Here is a 22272-nt window from a genome sequence, read left to right as displayed (position 1 = left end):
AGAAATCCTGGAAATCCTATCAAATAACATAGAGAAAGTACTTCTAGCATGTGGATTAGGCTGTGTAGAAAGGTGATTCACAAATACCTTATCAAGAGCAATTGAGATAAAATACTGTGAATTAATAAAATAATGGTGCAACTACTTTTGCTGCATTTATCTGTATTAAAATCACCTATCTCTTGCTCTTCCCTCACTAATACACAAGAACATACATGCACACACACAAATCAGGCAGGCTGACGCACAAACACGTGCACACAAACGCACTTCTAGCTCCTTGGGTACTGTCCCTTTGCCATCATTTATTTTTGCTGCTCATAAATAAATAACCCATGTAAACTATTATCCTATCTCTGATCATAAAATAATGCAAATCCAAAACAGCCCCATCCATGCCAGCACAGCTCCCAGTCTTCTTTGTCATTGTATTTCAAGGGCTTATTTAAGTATTTCTTAAATATTGCAAGTTTCTTCTTCCACCATCCATTCACCCAGATTTCAACAATCCTCGAGAATAAAATCATCCTCCTATCCATTCTAATTCTCTATACCACTTATTTCAAATCAATGTTCCATGGTAATAGACATTTCCTTTGAGGAAAATGTTTCTTATGCCCCTGTCCCACTTAGGAAACCTGAACAGAAACCTCAGGAGATTTTGCGCCCCACCCAAGGTTTCCGTGCGGTTCCCGGAGGTTGCAGGTGGTTGCCGAAGGTTGCAAGTAGTGGAAGCAGGTAGGGAGACTGACAAAAACCTCTGGGAACCTCCGGGAACCACACGGAAAACTTGGGTGGGGCGCAAAGTCTCCAGAGGTTTCCGTTCAGGTTTCCTAATTGGGACAGGGGCATCCAAGGATCATGCTAGGACATGTCCTTTACACCACCAGGAAGTGCAGTGTCCATATATGGATACAACATTCAAGTTGAAGGCTAATGCCCCTGTCCCACTTAGGAAACCCCTGAACGCACTGCCATTGAATCACTCCGCAAAAACCCAGATTGGGTTATCAAACCAGCCGACAAGGGAGGTGCCGTGGTAGTCTGGAGCGTCGATCTCTACAAAGCTGAGGCCACGCGCCACTCTCGGACACCTCCTCCTACTTACCCTTGGACCATGACCCCACTGACGAGCACCAGGCCACCATATCTAGCACCATCACCGACTTCATCAATTCCCGCGCCCTGCCCGACCAAGCTTCCAACCTCATCGTTCCCCAGCCCCGCACGGCCCGTTTTTACCTTCTCCCCAAAATCCACAAACCCGGCTCTCCCGGCAGACCCATTGTCTCTGCTTGTTCGTGCCCCACCGAACTCATCTCCACATACCTTGACTCCATACTATCCCTCTTGGTCAAATCCCTTCCCACCTATGTTCTAGACACCTCAGACACTCTCCGCCGCCTCCGCGCATTCCACTCTCTAGGCCCTCACCCCCTCATCTTCACCATGGATGTCCAGTCACTCTACACCTCCATCCCCCACCAGGATGGCCTCAAAGCTCTCCGGTTCTTCCTCGACCAGAGGAGCAACCTATACCCAGCCACTGACACTCTCCTCCGCCTAGCGGAGTTGGTCCTCACCCTCAACAACTTTACGTTTGACTCGTCCCATTTCCTCCAAACACAAGGCGTAGCTATGGGCACGCGCATGGGCCCCGGCTACGCCTGCCTATTTGTCGGTTGCGTCGAGCAATCCTTGTTCAATACGTATCAGGGCCCCATCCCTGACCTCTACCTCCGTTACATTGACGACTGCTATGGGGCCACCTCCTGCACCCACACACAACTGACTGACTTCATCCACTTCACCACCAATTTCCATCCGGCACTCCAATACACCTGGACCATTTCCGACACTTCCCTACCATTCCTTGACCTCACCATCTCCATCGCAGGGGACAGACTTCTGACCGACATACACTACAAACCAGCTGACTCACATGGCTATCTGGACTACACGTCTTCCCACCCTGCCCCCTGTAAAGACTCCATCCCCTACTCCCAATTCCTCCGCCTATGCCGCATCTGCTCCCAGGATGAGACGTTCCACACCAGGGCATCGGAAATGTCCTCGTTCTTCAGGGAACAGGGATTCCCCTCCACCACCATAGATGAGACTCGCACCAGTGTCTCATCCATACCCCGCAACACTGCTCTCTCTCCCCATCCCCGCACTCGCAACAAGGGCAGAGTCCCCCTAGTCCTCACCTTTCACCCCACAAGCCGGCAAATACAACAAATAATCCTCCGCCATTTCTGCCACCTCCAACGTGACCCTACCACTGGCCACATCTTCCCATCTCCCCCCCTATGTCTGCCTTCTGCCAAGACCGCTCCCTCCGCAACTCCCTTGTCAATTCTTCCCTTCCCTCCCGTACCACCCCCTCCCCGGACACTTTCTGTTGCAACCGCAAGAAATGCAACACCTGTCCCTTCACCTCCCCCCTCGACTCCAATCAAGGACCCAAGCAGTCGTTTCAGGTGCGACAAAGGTTCACCTGTATCTCCTCCAACCTCATCTACTGCATCCTCTGCTCTAGATGTCAGCTGATTTACATCGGCGAGACTAAGTGGAGGTTGGGCGATCGTTTCGCCGAACACCTCCACTCAGTCCGCAATAACCTACCTGAACTCCCGGTGGCTCAGCACTTCAACTCCCCCTCCCATTCCCAATCCGACCTCTCTGTCCTGGGTCTCCTCCATTGCCAGAGTGAGCAACACCGGAAATTGGAGGAACAGCACCTCATATTCCGCCTGGGTTGCTTGCGTCCGGATGGCATGAACGTTGAATTCTCCCAGGTGGAAACAAGGGAATTAATCTGATTTATGTGACTTTTAACAGCACACCTCCTTTTGATCTCATTCCCAGTGCGCGGACCAAAGGGCCTATCTTATCTTATCTATCTATCTATATATATATAAAACTCAAATCAGTCCGTCCGCCAGCAGTACGGCGTCCGGCTGCATTTCTTCCTTTGATTCATTGCCACGCCCAATCCAGCTCAATCTCCGAGATATTTTCATTTCAAGATCTCCTAGATATTTTCCGCTCCTCATTTCGGTAGAGATTTTTTTAATCAAATCCTTCTTTTCTTTCTACAAGTCATCCGCCGCTCCTCATTTTTTCATTGCAGCAAGGCGGGGAGGGCTGCAATCGTGTTCCAAGTAGGAGACCATGGCGAAATATTTTTGGGGGATCACACCATCAAATCCCAACGGGTCTGCACTTGGTCCCCCCCCCCCCCCCCGGCTGCATTTCTTCCCTTTGATTTCCCACCCAATCCAGACGCTCAATCTCCGAGATATTTCAAAGATTTTTGCTTTTCTTTCTAACCGCTCCTCATTCATTTCATTTGTTGACATGTCAAATCCTTCCCCCCCCCCCCCCCCCCAACACACTAAACAGGCTTCGAAACACAGTTAAACAAGAGAGAGGAACACTGAACTTTTCACTGCTGCAGCAGGCAGGGGAGGGCTGCAATCTTACATTTGGGAACGGGCTCAGTTCCAATGGAGGAGACGGGTGCATGGTGGAATTTTGGGTTGGGGGATCACACCATTGGGGAGGAGCAGACCCAACGGGTCTGCACTTGGTCTAGTATATATATAAAACTCAAATCAGTCCGTCCCGCCAGCAGTACGGCGTCCGGCTGCATTTCTTCCTTTGATTCATTGCCACGCCCAATCCAGACGCTCAATCTTCGAGATAGTTTCCATTTCGGTAGAGATTTTGCTTTTCTTTCTAAATATCAGCTCCTCATTTCATTTCGTCGTGTTGAAGTACATGTTTTTTAATCAAATCATTCTCCCCCCCCCCCCCCACCCCAAGTATTTCAAAAATAAACAGGCTTCTCCATTTACATCTCAGCTTCCAACACACTTCGAAACAAAGTTGCAAGAGAGGAACACTGAACTTTTCACTGCTGCATCAGGCAGGGGAGGGCTGCAATCTTACATTTGGGAACGGGCTCAGTTCCAATGGAGGAGACGGGTGCATGGTGGAATATTGGGTTGGGGGATCACACCATTGGGGGAGCAGACCCAACGGGTCTGCACTTGGTCTAGTATATTACTAAAACTCTGTTCTTGACCGGTTTTGGCGATCTGTGCTGCGGTTTCCGAGAGAACGCCGCCACTTACGGCCGTCATTTTTGGCCACCTCGCTCAGAGCCCCCCTCCGCCACGTGTGTGCTGAGGATTTTTCCCGTCGATGGAAATTGACAGAGATATTAATGTTTTTACAACGTTCCCCATTCTCTTTGCTGCCCCTACTGGTGGGAGGGAGAGGGACTATAAAACCTGGAAGTGGTGTGCCTCAATCAGTCTCTGCAAGTGGTGTGCCTCACTCAGTCTCTGCAAGTTGTGTGCCTCAATCAGAGCTTTGAATGACACTGACAAATGTCTACAGCACTGTGAGTACCCTTAATTTGGTTTGAAAATGAAAATACGGTTAGAGGTAAAAAAGCACTGCCTGCAAATGGTTGTTTGTGTTTGGGTTTGGTTTGAAGTGAAAAGGCACTCTCTCTCCCTCCCCCCCCTCCTCCCTCTCCTCTTCCCCCCCCCCCCCCCTCCCCCTCCTCTCCTCCCTCCTTCCCTCCCTCTCCTCTTTCCCCCCCCTCTCCTCTTCCCCCCCCTCCCTCTCCCCCCCCTCCCTCTCCCCCTCCTCCTCCCCCCCTCCTCCTTCCTCCCCCCCTCCTCCCCCCCCCCCCCCCCCTCCCCCCCCCTCCTCTCCTCTCCCCCCCTCCTCCCCCTCCTCTCCCCCTCCCTCTCCGCTCCCCCTCCCTCTCCTCTCCCCCCTCCCTCTCCTCTCCCCCCTCCCTCTCCTCTCCCCCCCCCTCCCCTCCCTCTCCCCCCTCCCCTCCCACCTCCACCTCCCCCCTCACCTCCACCTCCCCCCCTCACCTCCACCTCCCCCCTCACCTCCACCTCCCCTCCGCCATGTGTGTGCCGAGGATTTTTCCCATCGATGAATATTGACAGAGATATTAATGTTTTTACAACGTTCCCCATTCTCTTTGCTGCCCCTGTTGGAGGGAGGGAGAGGGACTATAAAACCTGGAAGTGGTGTGCCTCAATCAGTCTCTGCAAGTGGTGTGCCTCAATCAGTCTCTGCAAGTGGGTGTGCCTCAATCAGAGCTTTGAATGACACTGACAAATGTCTGCAGCAATGTGAGTACCCTTAATTTGGTTTTTGAAAATGAAAATATGGTTAGAGGTAAAAAAGCACTGCCTGCAAATAGTTGTTTGGGTTTGGGTTGAAGTAAAAAAGGTGTGCTCCCCCCCCCCCCCCCCCCCCCCCCCCCCACCCCCCCCCCCCCACCCCCTCTCCCCCCCCCCCCCCCCCCCCCATCTCTCCCCCCCCCCCCCCCCTCTCTCCCCCCCCCCCCCTCCCCCCTCCCCCCCCCCCCCCCCCCCCCCCCCCCCCTCCCCCCCCCCCCCTCCCCTCCCCCCCCCCCCCCCCCCCCCCCCCTCCTCCCCCCCCGGAGTATTGCGTACAGTTTTGGTCTCCAAATCTGAGGAAGGACATTATTGCCATAGAGGGAGTGCAGAGAAGGTTCACCAGACTAATTCCTGGGATGTCAGGACTGTCTTATGAAGAAAGACTGGATAGACTTGGTTTATACTCTCTAGAATTTAGGAGATTGAGAGGGGATCTTATAGATACTTACAAAATTCTTAAGGGGTTGGACAGGCTAGATGCAGGAAGATTGTTCCCGATGTTGGGGAAGTCCAGGACAAGGGGTCACAGCTTGAGGATGGGGGAAATCCTTTAAAACCGAGATGAGAAGAACTTTTTTCACGCAGAGAGTGGTGAATCTCTGGAACTCTCTGTCACAGAGGGTAGTTGAGGCCAGTTCATTGGCTATATTTAAGAAGGAGTTAGATGTGGCCCTTGTGGCTAAGGGGATCAGGGGGTATGGAGAGAAGGCAGGTACGGGATACTGAGTTGGATGATCAGCCATGATCATATTGAATGGCGTTGCAGGCTCGAAGGGCCGAATGGCCTACTCCTGCACCTAATTTCTATGTTTCTATGTTTACTTTCAATGACTATTGTACCATGACACCCAGGTCTCGTTGCATCTCCTCTTTTCCTAATCGGCCACCATTCAGATAATAGTCTACTTTCCTGTTTTTGCCACCAAAGTGGATAACCTCACATTTATCCACATTATTCTGCATCTGCCATGCATTTGCCCACTCACCCAGTCTATCCAAGTCACCTTGCAGCCTCCTAGCATCCTCCTCACAGCTAACACAGCCCCCCAACTTCGTGTCATCCGCAAAGCTGTTGGACCTAAAGATGACTAGATGGGTGCTATTGCTAATTTAGCCACTCACGACAATAAGAGAAGTGCACAGAAGATAGACACAAAAAGCTGGAGTAACTCAGCGGGACAGGCAGCATCTCTGGAGAGAAGGAATGGGTGACGTTTCGGGTCAAGACCCTTCTTCAGACAAGTAAAGTATGTTAAACAATCTGTGCATATTAATGTATTATGTATTATGTATATATATATACACACACACACACACACACACACACATATATGTGGAAATCCAACGCGAGTATGAATACATTTCCTCTATTTCATTTCGTAACAAATCTTGTTTATCAAGTGCGCGACAGACACTATTTCTCAGTTGTGATGTATTTATTCCGCTGCCTGAATGTGGTTTGAACATGCTTTGTGTTTCCTCAGATTATTGGATTGCTATTTTTAGAAAGCCCGAGCCGTGTGTTGCCACTAGTGCGAGCTCTGATCACATCTCGGTGGCAGACTGGATTTTCTAACGATTAACCATCTCTCTTCCTGCTTCCAATGAATATGGCGGGGTAGAGTCGATCGCAGTTCGCTCAGGGTTTTTTTCACACCAGTTTCGTAACCTTTGACAGACGGGAATAAATCGCTGCCGAAAGGTCAGTCGCTGCTCTGAAATCCAACTAATCTTGCAATGCTATTGTGATCCGCAGATTAGAAGGTCGCCTTCGGCCACGAGTTGGGAGCGGCACAAGGCAAAATGTTCAAAACACTGTTACCAAGTGAGAATACAAATTGTACTAGAAATGGGGTTTTCAGAAGTAAGCAGGACGCAGATACCGACACTCGCGCGGGTACATGGGTGTGTTGCTCGATGATCAACATGTTTGCAAACTGTAGCAAAATACGAGAATTAGATGTGAAACGACATAATTCAGATGAGTCAGTGGAGACTAGTGAACAATATGCTAAGTGAATGCTAATCAGTCTTCTCCCTGTCACCATCGCATCTCTTCCAGCCCTGTTCGCAGTCTTGCACTGAGTTGGTGTGGTTTACCTTTCATACAGGTGGTTTTGCATTTGTTCAGATGGTGCCACTCGCATTTCTATTTCGCGTTCGACACCCACTGTGAGAGATCCACCGCATCTCGTTCCAGCTGTGTCGACGTGATACGATCTTTGTGTTACGGAAGGCAAATGTACTTAATTGATTTAACGAAAATAACTGAAATTGCTTAAGCAGATAAAAAACTTTAGATGCACCTTTGCTGGCATCATATCGCAAGCACTCCTGCATATACCTGGCGGTATTACACCTGTATATTTATGATTCCTGATCCATTGCATCTTTATTAAAAACAGGCATGAGTTTCCAGTAACGTGTTGATTATCCCCCGCGCCCCGCCGCAACTGTTTAGACGGCTAGGTTTGTTCGCTATGCTGGAATCAAATACCATGGGATGGATTGGGAGTGGGGGTGATTACCAATGTTATTGCGATTGAAAGACGTTTGAAAAAGAACAATTTGATTATTACAGTTAAAGTCAATTGAAGCGCAGGAAAACGAATATTAACACGCACTTCTGCAGATTTTTTCTATCGACAGCATTAGACAGATTTTGCATTCATTTCAAACTGGGTTGTGTCATGGTGTGGGGTAGAATTAATTTAAAGAAAAGTTGCTAAGAGTTCAGGACCAACATGTTCCTATAAGAGAGAAAGACAATTTGGAAAGTGACGACAAAGGATATTAAAGATTTGATCAGGAAAATAAAAGAAACATGGCAGTATAGAATATTGTTAGTGAAAATCCCAGGTGATTGGATTTAAGTACATATATCAGCAAGAGCCGATAAGGAATAGTCAGAATGGCTTTCTGTGAGGAAAATCCTGCATTTCTACCTTGATTTGAATTTTTTCGATGAGATTACTAAAAAGCAGATCAGTAGCCATTTTCTACATAGAAATTTTGTAAACCAACATTTGCAGTTCCTTTTGTCTCCATTGTCTACATAGACATTGGTAAGACACTTGACAAGGCCTTATATGGTAGGCTGGTCTACAGGGTTAAGGCACTTGGGCTCTGGCACCTGGGCTCCAAGGTGAGCTGGCTTACTGGATCCAAAATTGGCTTAGTGATAAGATGCAGAGGATGGGACTGGAAGGTGTTTTTCTAAATGGATGTTTGTGACCAGTAACATACTGCAGAAATCAGTGCTGGGATCCTTGCTTTGTGATTATACATTCATAACTTGATTTTTAACGTTGGAGGTGTGATTAATAACTTTGCAGATGACCCAAAAGTTGGTGGTATTGATGATAGTGAGGGCATTTCTCTGAGGTGCAGCAGAATATCGATCAACTGGGAAATTGGCTGACACATTAACAGAAAGAATTTAATCCTGGCAAGACCAGAGAAATTCATTTTGTTAAGTAAAGTAGAGGTATTACATACACAATAAGTGATGGGGCAGTAAGGAAAGTTAATGAACAATGGGATCATAGGGTTTACTGTAAGTCTTTGTTCCCTGAAAATGGTAACATTGGTACATACTGTAGCATGGCGCTGAGGCATCTGGTCAGCTTGCCTTCATTGGTCAAGTGGGATAATATAAAAGTTGGAACGTTATGTTGCATTCCATAGGGATGATTCACACCTTGGTATGCCAACTATTCTGACCAAGATCACAAGAAATTGCAGAGAGTCATGAATGCAACCCAGTCCATCACAGTCCTCTCCCTCAGCGACTTCATTTACACTTCATGCTGTCTCGGGGAGCAGCCAACTTAATTAAAGATCATTCACCCCCACCTTGGTCATTTTTTCTTTTCTCCTCTCCCAGAGGGCAGAAGATATGAAAGCTTGAAAGCAAATCCCAGCAGATGCAAGAACAGTGTTTTCTCTGCTGTTATCAGACATGAACAAATCTCTCATATGCTAGCAATGACTTCCTGATTTTCCAATTTACCTTTCTGTGGCCCTTGCATTTTTATTTTACCTGTAACACTACAACACTGTACTTTGCTCTCTGATTCGTTTTTCTTTTGCTCTACTTGATCCTGGTGTACTTGTGTCTGGTATGCAAAACAACGTTTTTCACAGTCTCTTGGTATATTTGACAATAATAAACCAATACCAAAAATTAATCGCTATTTTACAAAATATTAGATTGTACTTGAAGTATTGTCTGCAGCTCTGGTCACCCTTCTGTAGGAAGGATGTGGTTGTGCTGGAGTATTTTTGCTGAAGAGTGTGCTGAAGACATTTACTGGATGTTACATGGATTAGTTATACCTGCAATAAAGGAAGTTGACGGGTGACCTGATAAGAGGTATAACATATTATAACAAGCATAGATACTCAGAATCTTTTTCCCATGTATCAAACTCAAGAGGGCATGAATTTTACAGTGAGAGGAGGGGTTTTATCATGGATTTGAGGGGAATTGTTATTCATACAGAGCGTAGTTGATCTGAAACTGATGAATATAGGAGGTGATGGAGTCAAATACAATCACTATGTTTAAAGACATTTGGACAGGCATTTAAATAAACAAGGCATAGAAGGATACAGGCATTGTTTGGCAAATTGGATGGATGTCATGGGCAAAAAGGTCAGCATGGTCATGGTGAGCTGAAGGGTATGTTTCTTTTCTGCAAAGCTCTATGACTCAATTACTTTATTAACATTTGCTTGGAGCAAACTATGTTTATGCCACACTAGGTAATTTTTCTATATGGACATTTGAGGATGTATCTCTGGCATTGTGAGAATTGTATCTCCAGGAAGCAAATCAGAAGAAAATTTGGCTATTGCCTCTGAAACATATTATCATTGGAATAAAGTATATTGAGCAACTTGTCTGAGAACATAAGTAAATGTTAATATCAATAAATCACCTTTGCCCCTTTTTAAAAAAAAAAAAAAAGCCCATGTTTTTATATCATATTCTGATGTGGGGTTCCAACCTAAAACAAACGCATTCCTTTGCCTCCACAGTTGTTGCTCAACCTACACGGTCTTCCAGCAGTTTACCTTTTGCTGGAAATTCAAGTATCTGCTGTTGATTGTATCTCCATCATAGTTTCTACCTTACTTAATAATAAACACATTCAGTATTTTTTTTAATAGCAATATCTACAATATCAAGAAGTTTACACTGCTGTTGATTCCATATATGACTAATTTGTAAGCTGGAATGACAAGCTGGTCATAGCTCTCCAATGGCAATAAGAGGTGTCGGGGATTATGGGGAGAAGGCAGGAGAATGGGGTTAGGAGGGATCAGCAATGATTGAATAGTGGAGGAGATTTGATGGGCTGAATGATTAATTCTGCCCCTCACTTATGACCTTATGAGACGGGTGAAGCAGCTAATGAGCTACTTCAATGATTTGTGAAGCAAATTTCACAAATCAAGTTTTAAAATATGTCACACTGTGTTTGGCTTTGAAGGGTCTTGATGAAACTGAGTCAATGGGTATTGAAGGGAAAGTACTAGTTCTGAGCGTCATTCCTTGCACAGAGGAATATGGTTCTAGATGTTGAGGTCAATCATCCTAGCCCTATGATATGATTGCAGGAGTTCCTCATGAAGTGGCCTCAGTCTAGCCATTGTCAGCTGCTTCATCAATGATCATCCTTCTATGGTAAGCTCAGAAGTAAGGATATTTGCTAATGGTTATATAGTTTTAAATTTGTCTTGCAAGGCATTTGACAAGGTTACACATGGTAGGTTTTTCTGTAAGGTTAGATTGCATGGGATCCAAGGAGAGACAGTTGAATGGATATAAAATTGACCATGAAAGGAAGCAATGTGTGATGGTGGAAGGTTGCTTTTCAGACTGGAGGCCTGTGTCCAGTAGGGTTTGGTGCTGGGCCTATTGCTATTTGTCATCTGGATGAGAACGTGTGTGGCTTGATTAGCAAGTTTTCACATAAAAGTGAGTGGTATTGTAGATAGTGAAGATGGTTGTCAAAAATTGCAGCTGGACCTTGATCGACTGGGCAAATGGGCTGAGTAATGGTTGATGGAATTTAATACAGAGAAATATGAAGTGCTACATTTTGGTAAGGACCTACACAGTGAATAGTTGGGCTTTGGGGAGTGTTGTAGAGCAGAGGGTACCTACATAGTTCCGTGGCATCACAGATAGACAGGGTGGTTATAAAAGCTTTTGGTGCATTGGCCTTCATCAGTGTGAGTACTGAGTATAGAAGGGAGGTCGTGTTACAGTTATATAAAACGTTGGTGAGATCACATTTAGAGTATTGTGTTCAGTTCTGGGCACCATGTTATAGGAAAGATGTTGTCAGGCTGGAAAGGGCGCAGGGAACATTTCCAAGGATGTTGCCAGGGCTAGAGGAAGTGGTTGAGCAGGCTTATTCCTTGGAGCACGGAGGATAGGGGTGATCTTATAGAGGTGTATAAAATCACGAGAGGAATAGATCAAGTAAACACACGTATTCTTTTGCCCTGAGTAGAAGAATCAAGAACCAGAGACAAAGGTTTAAAGTCATGGGGGAAAGATTTAAGTCAAGTCAAGAAAGTTGTTGAGCTGCTGGATGATTTAATAGGAACTTGAGGTTTAACCTTTCTTCACAAAGGATGGTGGGTGTATGGAATAAGCTGCTAGAGGAGGTAATTAAGGCAGGTACTATCACAATGTTTCAGAAGCATTTAGCCAGGTGCATGGACAGGATATGTTTAGAGGGATATGGGCAAAATGCAGGCAGGTGGATTTGGATGGGACATGTTGGTCGGCATGGACCGAAGGGCCTGTTTCCATGCTGTATGACTATGACGTTCATTCTATTTGCAAATCCTTAGCTCACGAAGCAGCCCATTTTTGTTTGCAGCAAGATCTTAACAATATTCACACATAGTGTAATAAATGACAACTATTTATCGGGATGCACATTGTTTGGGAGCAGCTCCATCCAAGACTGCAAGAAATTACAAAGAATTGTGGATGCAGCCCAGACCATCACACACCCAACCTCTCATCCATTAACTCAATTTATACCTCACGCTGGCTTGACAAGACCAGCAGCATAATCAAGGATAAGTCGCACCCTTGCCACTCCCTCTTCACCCCTCTCCAATCGGGCAAAAGGTGTAGAAGTGCGAAAACGCACACCACCAGATTCAGGGACAGTTTCTTCCCAGCTGTTATCCAAGTGAACCATCCTACCACAACTGGAGAGCAGTCCTGAACTGCTCTCCAGTTTCATTGGAGACCCCCGGACTATCTTTGATCAGACTTTACTGGCTTTATCTTGCATGAAATGTTATTCATGTTATTCCCTTCATCATGTATCTGTACACTGTGATTGGCTTGATTGTAATCATGTATTTAGTTTGACTGGTTAGAACACAACAAAAGTGTTTCACAAAGCCAACCCCACCTTCCGTTGACTCCATCTATACTCCACTCTGCCTCGGCAAGGCCACCAGTATAATCAAGGATGAGTCTCATCCTGCTCACTCCATTCTTTTTTTATATTTGACCATTCTACTTTGAGATATATTAGGACCTGTTTTCACATAATTCCTTTGATTCAAGAAAAATGAATTGATAAAGATGAAATGAACAACTCGAGTAAATCAGGCCATGAACTGACATGTGCACAAGTATATTTGTTACATGTAGAAGGAACTGCAGATGCCGGTTTACAAAGAAAATATATAAAGGGCTGGAGTACCTCAATGGGTCAGGCAGCATTCCTAGAGAACACGGATGGATGACATTGCGTCATTTGATATTACTCCTTCATTTTATGTCTTTTTTATTCTTTACATCTTTTTCATGTCTTGAATTTGCTCGTACAGAATGGCAGTTCCCTGATTTGAATGCAATTGTCTATGAGTTGACTGGTAAAGGACATGCTGGTAATTTAAATATCTCACTCCAAGTAACAGAAGCCATTCCATTGATCATGATTGAAGACTCTGCCTCCAACTATAACCTAGCAAATACAGAGGAGGTAGTACACAATTGATTTTGTTATAGCAATTGTTTTAACATGTAATAATATTAAAGAATAGTAAATGGCCTTAATGTTGTGTTATTACGCTTGCACGTAGTATTTATCCAAATCAAATTATTTAATTTCCACAAATTGGACAGCAGCCATCTATATAATTTATTTACAGGGAATGGGGCTTGAAATAGGATAAAGGATTGTTTTGAAAAGAGAGTAAAGCTGAATAGGATGTTTTTGCTGTTTACAACACTCAGCAGTGGGATAAGGTAATTATCTCATTGCTGGCATTGGCGTTCATTGTTCATAATTATATTCTGGAAATATATTTAACAATACAATTCTGTTGCAGCCAGAAAGTTTAATCAAAGGATTATTTTAATCAAATCCCTCAACAGAATGCTCACTCTACATTGTTGAGACATTGCGAAGATTCGGTGGCTGTTTTACTGAACGTTTGTTCTCTGTCCGTCTAGGTTAGTTGGAGCTCCTGGTTGCTAGCTACAGTAATTCAATTTCCTATTTCTGTATTGACCTATCTGGCCTCAGCCTCCTTTACTGCCAGAATACCACTTTGTATTCAGCCTGGGTAGACTACAACCCAATGGCACAAACATTGAATTCACCAATTTCAAGTACACCCCCCCCCTTCATCTACCAAACGTTCCGACGCATCCCTCTCGCATATGCAAATCTTTCCACCTCCCCCCCCCTGTCACCTAGTTCCCTTCTTTCCTCTACCTCCTCCATTGCCAATATCTACACCAGGTCTCTCATTCTCCGGGTGCTCCTGTTTCCATCCACACTCCAAGACGTACAGTTTTAAAGGTTAATTGGCTTTGATAAAAATGGTTTTCCCTTGCATGTAGGATAGTGTTAGCCTATGGGGTGATCACTGGTGAGCTTGGACTCGCTGGGCCGAAGGGCCTGCTTCCATGTTGTATCCCAAAAGGCTAAAGTCTAAACATATGATGGTACAGATCAGAAGCAAGAGCAGGTTAATCTGCCCATCAAGCTACTGCAGCTTGTCTGATATTGGCTTAACTGCCTTTCCATTTACCGGTGGTATCCATTTATCACATTTGCTTATCAAGAATCTATTGACCTCTATAATATATCAACAATCTTTTTATCTACCTGGTAGTTTCACCACCCTTTGAGTTCAAAGGTTCCAAAGACTCATGACCCTCTGAGAGAGAAAAATGCCTCTTCTTCTTAAATTGTGAAACTTATTTTCAAACAATGATACCTAGTTACATATCGAACTCTATTTTGAAAGTTGCCATTGAATCTACTTTTGTTACCTAATCAAACTAATGCACTGCCTCTCAGAACTTATCGTAAATGCAACTAATTGCTCTTTGTTTTCAATAATTTAGTAATTAAATTACATCCCTGATCTTTGGTGGCTGATTCTCCCACCACTGAAAATAAGTTGCTTGGAACTTGGACACCCTTTAGTATGCTGTGGATTTTTATTATTTTTATTTATATTATGCAATTTTAATTAATAAAATCAAACATGAGAAGACATTGGCAAATGTCATGACTTTGGTGCTTTTCCTAATGGTCCTCCACTTGACTGATGGGCTGCTGCAGAGAGGACCTTGGCTTGTGTTGAGTGGTGATCAGTGGTGGAGTTTTGGATGACATACATGAATCACCAATGGTGCAATATACTTGTGCAGTAGCAGGCCGGCTTCAGCGCCGGTTAAAGTGGTCCTGCCAGACTAGGCTCCAGCCTACAATGCAACCCCAGCAACAAACCACACCATGGATGGGTTCTGACCTGAGAAGTCACCTATCCATGTTTACCAGAGAGGCTGCCTGACTTGTTACTCCAACACTTAGTGTCCGTTCACAGCAATAGCTGAGCTATTAACTCCACTGCACCTCCCTGAAACCCCCTCACCCACCCCAATCATCTTCAAACTTCCATCTACCTTCAACCTGAAAAGTATTTGCAGATCCTATGAAATCTTGAGGCCACTGCACGACTGATCTGGGGGTCCTTGTTCATCAGTCAGTGAAAGTAAGCATGCAGGTACGCCTTGAAGAGCGACATAGCAAACGATTTGAATAAAAAAATAAATAATAAGTGTCCGGGGGGGGGGGGGGGGGGGGGGGGGGGGGGGGGGGGGGGGGGTGGCAGTCAGCAGGCAGTGAGGAAAGCTAATGGCATGTTGACCTTCATAACACGAGGATTTGAGTATATGAGCAGAGAGCTGCTTCTGCAGTTGTACAGAGCTCTAGTGAGACCACATCTGGAGGATTGTGTGTAGTTTTGGTCTCCAAATCTGAGGAAGGACATTCTTGCTATTGAGGGAGTGCAGCGTAGGTTCATGAGGTTAATTCCCGGGATGGCAGGACTGTCATATGTTGATAGAATGGAGCGACTGGGCTTGTACACTATGGAATTTAGAAGTATGAGAGGGGATCTTATTGATATATTATTAAGGGATTGGGCACACTAGAGGCAGGAAATGTGTTCCCGATGTTGAGGAGTCCAGAAACAAGGGCCACAGTTTAAGGGTAAGGGGTAGGCCATTTAGAACGGAGATGAGGAAAAACATTTTCACCCAGAGAGTTGTGAATCTGTGGGGTTCTCTGCCCCAGAAGGCAGTGGAGGCCAATTCTCTGGATGATTTCAAGAGAGAGTTAGATAGAGCTCTTAAAGAAAGTGGAGTCAGGGGATATGGTGAGAAGCCAGGAACGGGGTACTGAATGTGGATGATCAGCCATGATCACATTGAATGGTGGTGCTGGCTCGAAGGGCCGAATGGCGTGCTCCTGCACCTATTGTCTATTGTCTATATTGTCTATTGACTGAATCTCATTGCAGCCCATTTAGAGTCGGTGGTGACAGCTTCTGTCTACAGAAATCCAGGCTCCGTGAAAACTATCCTGCATACCTGGTGGGAGGTCTTTGGATGTCGGAATCTTTACCAGTATTTTTATCCATATATATGTGCAAAGGGCAATGCATAAGAAAATAAATATGGAGATATGCAGCGCTAATATGAGCTAAACACTTGCCCTGAAGGCACGGTGATGCAGCGGTAGAGTTGTTGGCTAACACCTCTTGCGGCGCTGGAGACCCGGGTTCGATCCCGACTATCAGTGCTGTCTGTACGGAGTTTGTACCCTCTCCCTGTGATCACGTGGGCTTTCACCCACACTACAAAGATGTACAGGCTTGTAGGTTAATTGGCTTGGTGTACATTGTCCCTGGGATTGCGTTAATGTGCAGGGATCGCTGGTCGGCGCGGACTCGGTGCCCCGAAGGGCCTGTTTCCACGCTGTATCTCTAAACTAAACTAAACTAAACTGGAGTAAAAATGAATCTATTATTCTTTGCTGCTGCTGTCATTGGATGTGAAGCAGATTAAAAAAAAGAATGATCTTGGCCGTGATGAATTGCATGATGATAGGGAGTCCAGGTGGGTGCTTGAAAGCTGGCCACAGTTGATAGAGAGGCAGAGGCAATGAACTTTGATGAAGGTTTTAAAATCAATCCACACAGTCACGGACCAGTTTGAGGCGTTAACCCAGAACTAGCTACATAGTGTTCCACTTACGTTGAAATCTTGGCACAAGAAGCAACAATATCATTATTCTGGCTGATATTCTGGCTTTATTACTTGGAATGCATAGAATTTGCAAACTAAATATAATATTCCGCGGAGTCTGCAGCTTCTGGCAGTTTAACAAGTTTGCACAGGGCTACATGTAAGGGGTAACCGTAATGTTCTTTTTTCTGTGATTTTCATTATTTAAAAAAAATAAAATAGTTTAATATTTTTATTTTATTTTCTCTCTGAAATAGGATGTTGTTCAGATTGTAGACCCAGTCAACTAAAATAAATCCCTTGTTCGGTTCACAGGGTGATCCTGTTGACCACAACTATAATTTTCCACATGAGAAGAATAAAATGGGATTGATGTAATTGGTTGCTTGATGGTCGGCTTGGACATAGAGGGTTGAATGGCCAGTTACACTGCTGCATGACACAAAGTGGCTCTGAACTGGCTATGGAAAAAGACAGAGGGTTGTGGTGGAAGGACAATATTCAGGCTGGAGGTCAGTGACCAGTGGAGTTCAGTAGGGATCTGTGCTGGGACCTCTGCAGTTTTTGACATATATAAATATATAAATGACTTGGATGTAAATGTAAATGGTTGGTCAGTAAGGTTGCAGATGACACCAAGATTACTGGGATCGCAGACTGTGAGGAAGGCTGTCAAGTTATACAGTGGGATAGAGATCAGCTGCAAAAGTGGACAGATAAATTGCTGATGGCGTTTAATCCGAGCAAGTGATAGGTGTTGCACTTTGAGAGGTCAAATGTAAGGGGAAAATATATAATGAATGGCCTGACCCCTAACAGCATTGATGCTAGTTCACCAAGGAAAGACACAAAATGCTGGAATAACTCAATGGGTCAGGCAGCATCCCTGGAGAACTTTCTGTTCCATGCAAGATTGCAACATATGCAGCTCCTGATGTCTACAACAAAGTGACCTTAGCCCCATGGAAACCCTGGCTTCACCCTATTTGGCATATCACTTTGTCCTATCCACCTCTTCTCTACTCACCTTTCAACTTGAAACCAACTTGTTTTTTCCTCCCTTCCCTGTTTCTGACGAAGAATCCTCGACTTGAACTATTAAGTCTGTTTCTCTTCCCACAGATTTTGTATCAGCGGCTGGGAGTTTCCAGTTTATCTGTTTCGATTTCAGATTTCCATGTTCAGCAGTTTTGGGTTTCTAAAATGAGTTTGCGCCTTTTTATTTCTGGAATATTTTTATTCTCTCATTCTTCAGTAATAAAATGCAATTTGAGTGTCAAGCATTTCCTATGCATTAACATTTTTTTTTCTTTGTGTAAAGGGATTGGGGTGGTATTAGCCTTGAGCATTTGAGAGAACTGGTTTTGTGACTTTCAGCACATGACAAGAAGCTTAAAGGGCCTGTCCCACGGGCATCATTTGCGCGTCATTTACGCGACATACTAAAAATTGGTTGGCGCGTTGTGACGGGCGAGTGGTGGCATATGCAGTGATATGCGGTGACGCACGACGCCCCAGAATTTTGGAATGCTCAAAATCCTCGTGCGCCTCCTGCGTGACGTATCTCTTGCGCACGCTGACGTACTGACGGCTTACGTGTAGCTCGTGGTGACACATGGTTACGCACGGTGACGCACGAACATTGCCTATGCTAATTTATTATGTGTCACCATGCGTCAAAGTCCATAACCATGGGCCGCCCATATGCCGTCGGCCGCCATTTGCGCATCATTTGAGTGATGCACCACGTGACCACCCGGGTATAAAGCGCGCATAGTTTTGAAATATTCTCACTGGGAAAATCCTTGCCACGGAGATGGGACTAAGTACGAACGACATTGCAAATGGCGCCAAAAAGAAGCAGGGCCCTCAAGAGCACGAGGTGCGCGACTGTCATACTGCTAGACGATTTTCGCTACCGGCCTATCATGTAAATGACGCACAAATGACGCCCAAGTGGGACAGGCCATTATGGGATGCATCAGTAAGAGAGTGTGCAGAAGTCCAAGTATTTATGTGGGGTTGTATAGTGGCACATTTCACAGTCCTTACTGTCGGGTAAAGAGCTGGACAATATTGCACTACTACCCACATCTCCATCCCTTTCTGCTTTCCGCAGAGATCGTTCCCTCCGCAACTTCCTGGTCAACTCGTCCCTCCCCACCCACACCACTCCCTCCCCAGGTACGTTCCCCTGCAACCGCAGGAGATGCAACACCTGTCCCATTACCTCCCCTCTCGACTCTGTCCAAGGACCCCGACAGTCATGAGGCAAAGGTTCACTGGCACCTTCACCAACCTCTACTACTGTTCAGATTCAGATTCAGATTCAATTTTAATTGTCATTGTCAGTGTACAGTACAGAGACAACGAAATGCATTTAGCATCTCCCTGGAAGAGCGACATAGCAAACGATTTGAATAAATAATAATAAGTGGCCAGGGGGGGGTGGTGATTGGCAGTCACCGAGGTACGTTGTTTAGTAGAGTGACAGCCGCCGGAAAGAAGCTGTTCCTCGACCTGCTGGTTCGGCAACGGAGAGACCTGCAGCGCCTCCCGGATGGTAGGAGGGTAAACAGTCCATGGTTGGGGTGAGAGCAGTCCTTGGCGATGCTGAGCGCCCTCCGCAGACAGCGCTTGCTTTGGACAGACTCAATGGAGGGGAGCGTGGAACCGGTGATGCGTTGGGCAATTTTCACCACCCTCTGCAATGCCTTCCGGTCGGAGACAGAGCAGTTGCCATACCATACTGTGATGCAGTTGGTAAGGATGCTCTCGATGGTGCAGCGGTAGAAGTTCACCAGGATCTGAGGAGACAGATGGACCTTCTTCAGTATCCTCAGGAAGAAGAGACGCTGATGAGCCTTCTTGATCAGAGTAGAGGTATTGTGGGTCCAAGAGAGGTCATCGGAGATGTTGACTCCCAGGAACCTGAAGCTAGAAACACGTTCCACCTCCGTCCCGTTAATGTGGATGGGGGTGTGCGTGCCGCCTCTGGACTTCCTGAAGTCTACAATGAGCTCCTTGGTCTTCTTGGAGTTAAGGGCCAGGTTGTTGTCAGCGCACCATGCTGCTAAGTGCTGGACCTCCTCCCTGTAGGCCAGCTCATCGTTGTTGCTGATGAGGCCAATCACCGTTGTATCATCTGCATACTTGATGATGGTGTTAGTACCATGTACAGGTGTGCAGTCATAGGTGAAGAGGGAGTAGAGGAGGGGGCTCAGCACACAGCCCTGAGGAACGCCGGTGTTCAGGGTGAGGGTTGAAGAGGTGTGCTTGTCTAACCTCACAGACTGGGGTCTGTTGGTTAGAAAGTCCAGTATCCAGTTGCAGAGGGAGGGGTCGATGCCCAGGTTACCGAGTTTGGTGATCAGTTTTGATGGAATAATGGTGTTGAATGCTGAGCTGTAATCAATGAACAGCATTCTTACATAAGTGTCTCTGTTGTCAAGGTGGGAGAGGGCGGAGTGAAGTGCCGTTGAGATGGCATCCTCCGTACTCCTGTTCTTGCGGTAGGCAAACTGATAGGGATCCAGTGTGGGGGGTAGGCAGCTTTTGAGGTGTGCCAGGACCAGCCTCTCGAAGCACTTGGTGATGATGGGGGTAAGTGCAACTGGGCGGAAGTCGTTGAGGCTTGCCGCAGTGGAGTGTTTTGGCACTGGCACGATGGAGGTGGCTTTAAGGCAAGTGGGGACAACTGCTTGGGCAAGTGACAGGTTGAAGATGTCAGTCCAGACGTCTGTCAGCTGCGCAGCACAGGCACTGAGCACGCGCCCGGGGATGCCGTCAGGGCCAGCAGCCTTACGTGCATTAGTCCTACTCAGTGCCACGTACACGTCGTAGGGGGTGAGTGTGAGGGGTTGGTGATCGGCAGGTAGCACAGCCTTGATGGTTATTGTTAAGTCATTAGAATTTATAGCTTTGCAGTGATACTGTATCCGCTGTTTCAGGTGTGGACTGCTATATATCGGCGAGACCAAGCACAGGCTCAGCGATCCGCTAGGTCCGCCTATGCCTACCTGATCTCCTGGTTGCTCAACACTTTAACTCCCCTTCCCATTCCCACACTAACCTTTCTGTCCTAGGCCTCCTCCATTATCAGAGTGAGGCCCAGCACAAATTGGAGGAACAACACCTCATATTTTGTTTGGGTAGCTTACACCCCAGCAGTATGAACTCAAAATTCAAGTAGCCCTTCAAGTAGCTCTCTCTCCATCCCCTTCCCAGTTCTCCTGCCAGTCTTACTGTCTACGACTACATTTTATCTCTGTACCACCCACTCTCCTGACATCAGTCTGAAGAAACATCTCGACCCGAAATGTCATCCATTCTTTCTCTCCAGAGATGCTGCCTGTCCCGCTGAGTTACTCCTGCATTTTGTGTCTACCAAAGAACCGGACAAGTTGATACTGTGACCCATATCGAACCGGTAGCTAAACACTTTAACTCCCCTTCCCATTCCCATACTGGCCTTTCAGTCCAAGGCCTCCTCCACTGTCAGAGTGAGACCAAAGGCAAAATGGGGGAACAACACCTCATATTTTGCTTACAACCCAGCAGTATGAATATTGATTTCTCTAACTTCAAATAATCCTTGCTTTCCCTCTCTCTGTCTCCCCGACCTTAGTTCTCCAACGATCTTCACTGTCTTTCACTGATTCATTTTACTGTTTGAATGCCTCATGGTGTTTTCCCCTCAGTCAACAATGAATCATTCCACATTTCCTTGATCATCATCTGCTTTGATCTGTCGGTTTCGCACCTAACAGTCTCTTTGCACCCTTCCTATCTCCAGTTTCCCTCTCCTCTGTCTCTCAGTCTGAAGAAGGGTCTCGACCCTAAACATCACCCTTTCCTTCTCTCCAGAGATGCTGCCTGCATTTTGTGTCTATCTTCAAACAATGATAGTTCAGCTGCACCTGCTCCTTAAAAGGAAAGGAAAACTGGAGGGAGCGCGCCAACATCAGCTGATCCTATCCAGTCTGCTTAATGACCGTGTTAGTTAATCTGACCCCCCCCCCCCCTCTTTACACCTCTGCAATTGAGCAGCTTTGGGGGGTTTTCTGCTCAATTGAACATAGTTCAGCGAAACCAAGGATATTCGGGGGCGATTTACACTTGGTTCATCTCATGAAAGTAACCTGAATAAACATTGTAAAAAGCCAATTTTTACGAGGCTGCATCGCTCATACCAAATTATTTTGAAGGTTCTTTAAATCCAACTTAATATAAAAATAGATTTTTTAAAGTAATAGTTCAAGTTTATTTTCCAGCTGACAGTCAGGGAGGTTTTGGAGGCCAAATATCTGCATTGGCATTTGTCGATTAAAATCGCTTGATATCATTTAATATAGCACTCATGCTCTGGAAATTAGTCAATTCTCATGAAGACTAATGTTACTACAAGGACTGAATTTGGAAAATGAGACCTTGTGATGCTGCAATGTTTTTTTT

The 22272-nt window shown here is 45.8% G+C and overlaps 1 protein-coding gene across 2 annotated transcripts in view; it reads left to right on the top strand.

Moving 5' to 3' along the window:
• Positions 1 to 6726: 6726 nt before the first annotated feature.
• Positions 6727 to 22272, top strand: part of hdac9b (histone deacetylase 9b) — a 542867-nt gene continuing 527321 nt past the window's right edge. Inside the window, exon 1 of one of the 2 annotated variants that reach the window (XM_055661563.1) lies at positions 6727 to 6924. The gene's annotated coding sequence lies outside the window, so the exon portion shown is untranslated. The remainder of the gene's footprint in view (positions 6925 to 22272) is intronic. The other variant, XM_055661579.1, reaches the window with a different exon arrangement.

This window comes from Leucoraja erinacea, chromosome 2 (assembly GCF_028641065.1).
Source record: "Leucoraja erinacea ecotype New England chromosome 2, Leri_hhj_1, whole genome shotgun sequence".
NCBI classification, from domain to species: domain Eukaryota; kingdom Metazoa; phylum Chordata; class Chondrichthyes; order Rajiformes; family Rajidae; genus Leucoraja; species Leucoraja erinaceus.
This window is presented reverse-complemented; position numbering and strand designations above follow the sequence as displayed.